Source organism: Strongylocentrotus purpuratus, unplaced genomic scaffold (genome assembly GCF_000002235.5).
Source record: "Strongylocentrotus purpuratus isolate Spur 01 unplaced genomic scaffold, Spur_5.0 spur5_scaffold_20, whole genome shotgun sequence".
Taxonomy (NCBI): Eukaryota; Metazoa; Echinodermata; class Echinoidea; order Camarodonta; family Strongylocentrotidae; genus Strongylocentrotus; species Strongylocentrotus purpuratus.
In genome coordinates this window covers 44,234,335-44,243,691 of record NW_022145606.1, presented here as the reverse complement: position 1 = coordinate 44,243,691, position 9,357 = coordinate 44,234,335, and the positions used below count along the sequence as shown (strand labels likewise).

The following is a 9,357-nucleotide window of genomic DNA, read 5'->3' as shown; positions in this document are numbered from 1 at the left end:
AAAAAAAAAAAAAAAAAAAAAAAAAAAAAAAAATTGTGCTCTCTATACCCCCCCACCTAGCGACTTTTCGGCCGGCGCGATTTTCAAATTTTCGGGAGCAAAAAAATAAAAAATTGGGCCCCCTCCCCTAAGAAATCCTGGAACCGGCGCCTGGTACCAAGGTTGTAGGATAATCATGTACTTTTAAGAATGCTATCAGTTGCCTGATGACTGCTTGCAAGGCGCGAAACTCGGAGTAGAAACCATGTCCCATTAGTCTGCCTGCTCTGCCTAGGCATTGACCACTGTTCGGAAGGATATATAAAGCAACAATATATAAGAGGAAGGGGAGAGCAGCCGGGTCACCGTGCCCCAGAAGAAGAAACCCCTCCCCCCCCCCCCCCCCCTCTTTCTTCGGCAATAATCGGGCAAAAAGTCACAATTTTGGGCCGAAAGGTAAATAAATTTAAACTGGGAAAGTGGAAAAAAAAAAATAAGCAGCGGTGAAATAACGACTGCAGAATATCCCTCGCTGTTCTTTTTCGATAAGCCTAATTAAATATATAACCCGGGTGTAATTATAACAAGCTTGTCACATGCTTTTTTTTATTGTATACCTCTAACATTTATACCTCTGACATTTTTACCTCTGACATTTTTACCTCTGACATTTTTTCCTCTGACATTTTACCTCTGACATTTTTTCCTCTGACATTTTTACCTCTGACATTTTTTTCCTCTGACATTTTTACCTCTGACATTTTTACCTCTGACATTTTTACCTCTGACATTTTTACCTCTGACATTTTTCCTCTGACATTTTTACCTCTGATATTTTTACCTCTGACATTTTACCTCTGACATTTTTACCTCTGACATTTTTTCCTCTGACATTTTTACACCGAGCCACTACTACTAATAATAATATTAATAATACTTTCTGCGACTACTTGGCATATTAATACTACTAATACTGCTACTCCTCCTCCTCTTACTACTACTACTACCTTTTCTCTGACGTCGACAACGACGACTACAAATATGCTTCTAGTGATAATGTTAACTTTCTTCCGTATACCCCACAATTTATTATTTTTTAATTAACAATATCGTTTATACCAGTATAACATTTGTATATTTTGATCGGTGTTATTATTACATGTGTATGCTACCAAATCTATTTTATGATTGTTTGTTATCATGTTTCCTTATTTTTTATTTCCCCAAATTAATTATTATGGTACTAATTTGTTATTACCAACTATGTCTTATGATTATGTATCTTGTTAACAAAAAACTGCCGAGGTTTACCGCGTCATCTGGAACATTTCTGTTTTCCTGCTAAGTAGCTTCTTCCCTGGGGCACTACCCTAAATAAATTATAGATAGCATGTCATGATAGGTCCTCTAAAGATAAAATATTCCAGGGAGTCATACATTTTCGAAAAATAGAAGTTTTAGTCAATTTGGGTGTTGGAACGAATGAGAAATTTGTCGGCCTCTACATCACAGAGATCTGCCTAACTTCATTACAACTTTTATCAAATTCATAACTTTACCATAAATTCGTCGGTTGCCCGGCAAAACGTTGCGTAGCGCTACACTACCTTTTGCCGGGAAGTTCAATTGCGCGTTCGGGCTTTTTTGTTTCCAGCAAAACGGACAGAAGCAAAAGAAAGATATATTTGCAAATTGATTTGAGAACATAATAAATAAGGTAAATATCTTTCTCTAAGAATAGTTTTGGCTACATGGAACAAAGAAACATTGTCGTTTTTAGCACTTGAAGTAAGTGTTCCCCCTTTTTACAAGCACCCACGCTACGCGACCTTTTACCGGGCAAACATTATGTGTAACGATTTCATTCAATTCTTCGCCGGTCTACTTTTCTGATTTTTCTGCTTTCCTTTAGTCTATCAAATTGAATTCAAAGTTGGATTTTTCTATGATTCCTACAATGTATCCGTTTTCTTCACCTGATTTCTAGTGTGGCAAATATAGATTAATGTCCTGGCAAAGGACATTAGTCTCGTGTCGGGAGTTTGAACCCCGTATCATGTGATTCGTAGTAGGGTGACTTTATCAGGGACTTTTAGATTTGCACGTCGACAGCTTTGACTGCAACGTGTAACGTCATTTTAAGGCACTGCGCATGCGTTACCTCGTCTCAGTCGGCGATCGAGAATGCGTCAACCTTGATTTTCCTAAATCTAGTACATACATACATACATATTTATATGTATATAGCGCCTTTACATGCTCAAGGTACTAGTATGCAGCGTGCGCATAAAATATACAGTTCCTCAGGTAGAAAAGGAACATCCCTTCCCTGCTATTATGTAAAAACGTGTAGAACAGGTGTCACATGCATATTCACATGTTCTACACATTTTTTAATAATAGCAGTGAAGGGATGTTCTTTTGTTGAGGGTAGAATGAGGAACTGTATATTTTGTACTCTTTCTTTGTCCGTGATGTTCATAGTTACTTCCTGCATGCATGTATGTACGACATGCATGCATGTCGAGTGCAATCTAAAATTTCTAATTGTAGTCAACATGGGCAGTTAAGTACGTTGACACGCATGATCAGTCGGCGTTCGTCGTGTTCTCTAATACAAGTCCCTAATATCAACTAGACGACAAAACATTGAGTATAAGAATGGAGAGGGGTGACAGCTAACACAAATATTACAACAAAAGAGCACCATATCAATCATGAAATGAAACCACAAATACCACACTTTTCATAATTTTTCCGGGATACTCAACTATTGTACTAACAATATTCTCAGATAATGAAACTGTCAGGAGATTGTTATAACTTGAAGGAACAAAATCCTTGTTGAAAGGAAACAAAAATCTTGCTGCACTACTAGTCATCATGAATCGGGACAATTGTTTTGTTGCCACCTAAGCGATATTTGCTATTTCCTCATAATGACGATGTGCTTCTGATGGAAATGCTTGATAGTCCAGTAGACAGTAAGCAAATAATTACCGTTGGTGAAGGTGATGGGACAAACTATCACTTCCGAGGCGATCTGGATGTAGCTATCTTTCCGAAGCGAAGCTGAGGAAAGATAGCGTATACATTCTGATCGACGAGGAAGTGATAGTTTTCCATCGCTTGAAACCAAAAGGTGATTATTTGCTTTATATTCCACATCTAAAACAATTTAACTACACAAAAAGGGACGTGTATACATCTACATAAAAGACACCAGGCCCAAATTCACACCACACAAAAGTTAAAAGTTTAACCCAACCCCTTGAGGGTACGGTGCACGCATGTGTTTGCTTTAATTGCGCTCATTGTAATGCGCGCTTAATTGCGCCTGTTTTAGTGCGCTTTTGGATAATCTTCAGTGAAAGTGCGTTGCCCTTTGTAGATAGTACCTCTATCTTCAGTGTGTAACGAACTTTTTGCTTCTCCCATCAATAATGGGCGAACTATCTTTCATCACGTGATTTACTTTTGACCAATCGTAGAACAAGATACTTAGTATGTGGAATATAATACCATATACCATGTACATGACATGAAAAAGTTGATAAGTACAAGGTTTTCTTGTTGATTTGTGTTCTATATGGGTATTGAAGTAAATTCAGCTTGGTTGCCAGCTTGCCAACCTTGGGCAACTTTTTTAATAGCCATATTAGCATAATCATCTAATTAGCATATGTGCAATATGTAATAATGTTGCTAATCTCAATCCAGGAGGCCTGAAAACATGGATATACGACTTTTCAAGGGTTTTCTATGACGAGGAATCCATTTATGACACCAGTTTTTATTTTAAAGTAATACAATTGTCTTAAAAAGCATAATTAGCATAATATGTACAATATATGGACTTCATTATCATTATTTACCTATAAAGCTTAAAAATGGTGGAAAGCAACATTGTAAATCACTTTTGAAAGACTAATCATTAATTCATGAGAAGATATTTCATGTAGATGTATTATAATTAGCCTAATTAGCATAATAATCTAATTAGCATATATGTGCAGTATGTAATAATGTTGCTAATCTAAGAGAACATTTTTTTTGGTCCCGAAATTTGAAAATTTTACCAATCAACATTTGGTTCCGTTGGGGGGGGGGAGGGGGGGGGGGGGGGTAAGGTCACCTTTTTTAGGTCACCCATTAGCATTTTAAAAAAAGAAAAAAAGAAAAAAAAGAAGGGGGTTTCCTCCAAAACACACACATAAAAAAAGAAGAGGGGCACCCCCCCCCCCCCTGCGTACGCGCCTGGTGCTACATGATCAACTTTTTCATTCGTCTCCACAAGGTGTTTCTCACAATGCAATTCAGAATCCAACTTTATCTTTAAGTAAAATCCATAGCCTTTTGCATATACACTGCCGCTCATATAGTTGGAATATTTTTGTTTTACCCCAATTTATGGAATTAAAAAAAAAAAAAAAATAATAATAATAGATCTAGATAATAGTATACATTCTCAGATTCTATTGAATAATAATTTTACAATGTGTGTTTTGCGTGACTGCTAAAGCATGTGTATGCTACTATGCATATCAACTAGGGGACCTACCCACTTAAGTCATAAATGACAGTAATGAGGATTAATGCCCCACAAAAGGGCACTAATATAGCACATCGACACGGTTTTGATCCTGGGGCCTCACGGTTACGAGACCATTGCTTTGTCACTGAACCATGACTGTACGCAGCGAGGGCTAGGGTAGGGGGGCAGTTTCCATAAATTAAAAAAAACAAAGAAAATGCAATAAATGTTCAATAATTTATTGCATTTTACCCCGGTTATGAAAATAAAAAAATCCTCTGTGTGCCCATGCCCTGAGTCATAATGCATGGCCATCAGAGGATTTTTTTATGTTGGGGACCGGGGTAAAATGCAATAAATTATTAAAAATGTATTGCATTTTCTGTTTTTTTTTTAATGTATGGAAACTGCCCCCTACCCTAGCCCCCGCTGCGTACAGTCATGGTTCAGTGACAAAGCAATGGCCTCGTAACTGTGAGGCCCCAGGATCAAAACCATGTCGATGTGATATATTAGTGCCCCAAGATACAGATTTGCAGACTTTTAGGATGTACTAGTCAGTGATGTCCCATACCTTTATCCGTTCATCAGTATAGAAGAAGAAGAAAAAAACCTCCATCAATAAAAATAAATAAAACTTCAAATAATCTCTCTCGGAGGGAATTATATATCTTAGCGCTTTATGAAGAATTTATCTTGAGTGCGTATGTGTTCGCTTTCTCAATACGCTGTGGACTGAGGAATGAGTTTGTCAGCTACAGAATTGTGTTAAGTGTTAAAACAAAAGACTGATTTTGAATTGAAACTATTTGCTATTTGCTCTAGGTCCCATATTTTACAGTTTTTCTCATGAGGCCCTATTAACTTGACATACATTTCGCGTTAAACCAGAAGAATGAAAGTATGCAAATAAATACCCTTTCACAGAATTTAGAATGAAAATGAAACCCTGCGATAATTTACATGAGTTATATGACTTAACAATGCTGTGACACTTGATTAATTGGACAAAATGATCGAAATAATAATAATAATATTATAGAAATGATAGAAAGAAAAGACTTCCGGAAATAAAAAAAAAACACGAAACTAAAATGTAAAATATAAAGAAAGTCTAGGTCCTTCTTACAAAGAATTTGGAATGTACGCAATGCATGGTCAATGGACCGTGCATGATGGATGGCATGTTCAACACAGCATTGTCTGAAACTTATGATGGGGGTTGGGTGTCCGGATACTTTACAAACAAAAAGACTTCTCGTTTGCTTTCGGATTTGACAGAAAATATACATCAAATAGCACTAGACGTTGTGACTGTTTGTCCTTTATAAATTTCCAACATAATTCTTATATTTTGCCTGTAAACTTCTTTGAATTGCTGTTTTGAATCAACTCTCCGGATCCGGAACCTGTCCGGACACAAAGCGTCTGGCTAGACTCGAAAATGAAACTATATGGAACTTACCAATTACTTATTAAGATTTTGTGTCCATTTTTGGTTAAAAATCAAACATAATAAATTAGAAATACACTGCCTGTGGTTTATCTTAATTTAATGTTCGTTTTTAATGGACCCCGGGGCATCGATACCTTCAACAGGTTTTTCTCGTTGTAAATTTCAATAGGCTTCTCGTGATATTAATCCTGCCATTCATTCCTTGCTACAAATGCATACTACCCTTTTGTTGAAATGTACTTGCTTGAGCTCTTATGGACTTAGGATGCGGCATCCTGTCCCTCTCTCTCTCTCAATCTCTTAATTTAGTTCTCTCTCTAATTACCCCTCCTCATTCCTGTTCTTTCACCTATTATCCTTCTCCTTCTCCCCTATCTGTCCAATTCTCCTCCCTTTTCCCTCACTGTCTTTGCACTAATAAAACTAATTCCCCCCTTTTTTTATTTCTTGAATACAAGATCGATTTTGTCCTAATATGGGACTTATACAGCTTCACAAGCTCTGATTCTTTTTAGGTTCCTCCTATTCTCAAATTAATTATAGAATATAAAGAAAATATACGTCCTTCTTACAAAGAATTTACTCAATGCATGGTCAATGGACCGTGCATAAATGCATGTTTAACACAACAGGCTTTTAGCATTGTCTGAAATTTATGATGGGGGGGTGGCAGTCCGGACACTTTACAAACAAAAAGACTTCTCTTTTGCCTTGGGATTTCACGAAAAATATACATCACAAAGGCTAACTATTAGACTGTGTGTCTTTTATCAGTTTCCAACATAGTAAAAAGGTCACAAAATTATGCTTTCATGCATTTTGGAAACAAATATGTCTCTTTTAGGCATAAATCAGCAATCCAAATGGCAAGCTGATCTGATTGAAAATTTGACCGATTCACACATCTGGAATTCTCGTTTCCCACTTTTATATAAATCTTTCTTTGATAATAGACTACGGAATTTTTAATTTAAATATATTTACAGAAGAACTTCAACGCAAAATTTCCTGTTTAAAGTTAGAATCAAAGATACACCTACTTGTAATTTCTTTGAAACCCACATCCAAACGCTCGTTCATCTATTTCTAAGATGTGAATATATAGTTGCTTTTTTGGAATGATGTATATGATTGGTTGCGGTCCAAAAATATTAACAAAAGAACATTTCAGTGATATTGAGATTTGTTTTGTGGTTATAACCCTCAATAACTTCTATCGCATTAACACCATCTTGTTATTTGCAAAATACTTTATATATTCATGCAAATATAGAAATATAAGACCTACATTTGCTCATTTCAAACTTGGTTTAAAACAAATTGAACAAACTGAGAGAATAATTACTTTTAAACGTAATTTGATAAAATTACATAGACAAAAGTGGAACGTTTCGTGTCAAGAACTATAAGGAAATTGATACCATGTATTTTATAAAGTGTTTTAAAACTGTCTTCAATGTATTTAATTTTTTGAATTTGTTATGCATGTGCTACTATGTAATATTTGAGTTGAGAAATAAAAAAATCTTGAAAATTAAAAAAATAAAATGAAATAGGTAGGGGCCCTTATTAATAGGGGAAGGGGGCACTTCTTACAAAGTAATAGGGGCTCTAGTGAAAGTAAAAGGGGCATTTTTCTATGTAAGAGGGGGCACTTATTAATATAGGAAGGGTCACTTCTTACAAAGTAATAGGGGCTCTTGTGAAAGGAAAAGGGGTTAGGGTTTTCTATGTAAGAGGTGTAAAAAAGGGTACGTTTGAGGGACTTAAAGAAGTGGGGGAACAGTGTGCACCCGGATACAGTGATTTTCTTCATGTTACACAGGCTTCCTATGCCTGCGCCGGTTCAATTAATTAAGATTAGTAAACACGGAGATCCATTAAAATACATAAGTCTGAAACATATATTTTGTGCCAATGATAATTCCAAAGAGGTATTTATTAATATTCAGTGTCAAAGGTACACCGATAATAATTCCCAGTGTGACAACTGGCATTTCGATTTCAAACAAACATTCTTACAAAAACAGCTACATGCAAAGCTTTACAATGTATTACAAGAATGATAGCGAAAAAGCAAAGTAAACTACACTGTACATTAAACAAATATCAAGGAATAGAAGAAAAGAATAGATGTTATATAAAGTACAAATGATAAAACACAAGTCGTTCGTCAGTAAGCACTAAATACATCGATCAGGCGGAGAGCGTTGCCTGAACAACGACAGCAGTCCCAACTCTTGTCCCGAGGGAAATGGAACTGGAACCATGGTGGAACCATGGTGAAACTGTTAAGAAACAAAATCAAGGCAGGTCTTAAAAAGCTGCGACATAGTAACTTCTGGGGGAAGTTACATCACACGTCTATCTGCCTTGAAGTCTAAACTTGCTCTCCTACTTAATCAATAATAATTCTCCTTTATATGGAACACAGTAATTCAACAAGAGTATTTATCGTCTCACAATTAGTTATTGGGCTTTCACTAAACTATCTAATGATGAGTATTTTTACAATGACTGAAATAACTATAAAAATGTCTGGCTTGTGGAAAGTGGTATCTTAATTCATACACAGTCACAACCATCTTGTATCAAAAGTTAAGGAACAAACACATGAAAATATAATACAATGGGTTTTCCAACGCAAGGAGAATCACACTAAACAATATCATACAATTAATTCAAATTGCATTAGGAACTTGTGATATCTCTATAATTTACTAGAATAGAACATGAATATACTTTTAGGAAGGTGGGTGTTCGCTTACCTGTTAAGAAACAAAATCAAGGCAGGTCTTAAAAAGCTGCGACATAGTAACTTCTGGGGGAAGTTACATCACACGTCTATCTGCCTTGAAGTCTAAACTTGCTCTCAACGAGAAAGCCAATCTTTCTTCCAAACCAGGCAAACATCCCCACTATTCCCTATCCCCAAGACAAAGGGGTACCAGTAAGTGTATCCACTGGTCATTCATGATTTATGTACTCTACGAATAAAGGAAGTGGTCTGGGTTTAAGACATAAACAAGGCCTATAGAATAGGTCTTTTTTGTTCCCATCTCTTTGTTTCACCAGTAGCATATACCAGAGAGGTGATCTTAATAGAAACATAGTTTAAAGGTACACTTTAAATAGGGGTTCAATAATTTAAAGTAATATAAGCTTACTCAAAAATAGAAAATAGGTTTACTCAAAAAATAGAATATACCTTGATAATAAACAGGGTCTGACATTCATAATCAATAACATTTTTTAGAAATCATGTTTAGTTCCTCCTCCATATTCCATATTCATTCAAAAATGTAAAGCCATTCAGTTAGTCTAGGAAATCTGTTTTTTAACCCGATACAAAATAATGCATCATTCAAATAATATAATATAGTTACGC

At 35.8% G+C, this 9,357-nt stretch overlaps 1 long non-coding RNA gene across 1 annotated transcript; it reads right to left on the bottom strand.

The window, feature by feature from the left end:
• Window positions 1-7,876: 7,876 nt before the first annotated feature.
• LOC115927474 lies at window positions 7,877-9,134 on the bottom strand. Its single transcript, XR_004065664.1, has 2 exons — window positions 8,738-9,134; window positions 7,877-8,257 (listed from the first exon to the last, which is right to left on the bottom strand). It is a non-coding gene; the product is annotated as an uncharacterized LOC115927474 (long non-coding RNA).
• Between the last annotated feature and the right edge of the window lie 223 nt (window positions 9,135-9,357).